The sequence below is a fragment of the Penaeus monodon genome, chromosome 27, assembly GCF_015228065.2.
Source record: "Penaeus monodon isolate SGIC_2016 chromosome 27, NSTDA_Pmon_1, whole genome shotgun sequence".
Taxonomy (NCBI): domain Eukaryota; kingdom Metazoa; phylum Arthropoda; class Malacostraca; order Decapoda; family Penaeidae; genus Penaeus; species Penaeus monodon.
In genome coordinates, this window is record NC_051412.1 from 14,454,945 (window position 1) to 14,455,302 (window position 358).

General features: G+C 39.1%; 1 protein-coding gene across 4 annotated transcripts in view; it reads right to left on the reverse strand.

Moving 5' to 3' along the window:
* LOC119590599 (nostrin-like) overlaps nt 1-358 on the reverse strand; it is a 116,570-nt gene that overhangs the window by 44,314 nt on the left and 71,898 nt on the right. The gene's annotated exons all lie outside the window — the stretch shown is intronic.

Below are 358 nucleotides of genomic sequence, written 5' to 3' on the forward strand. Positions count from 1 at the left end.
GTATGCAGTCACTGATCCACCTTTCATCCGCTCTATCTTGTAAGCCAAAAAAAACTGTCGAAGCACAAAAGATGACTTTGCAATCAACCTGATCTGTTTAACCAATTCACACACAAAGCTATCAGTCACAAGAAAAAAAATTACAAGCGCTCATGTCTGACGGATACATGACGAAAAACACCTTTTTAAGGAGGGAAAACAGAACATATATATTGCCTTCTCAAGACAGCAAAGCGGGCAAGGTCACGGTGCCGCTCACAGGGTGCCAAATTATCCTGCCAAAGTGCATTTTTGTTGTTAAAAAAAGTGGAGACAAAAACTCACTTGGCTATATTGTGTTTTAAAGATATGAAAGTTT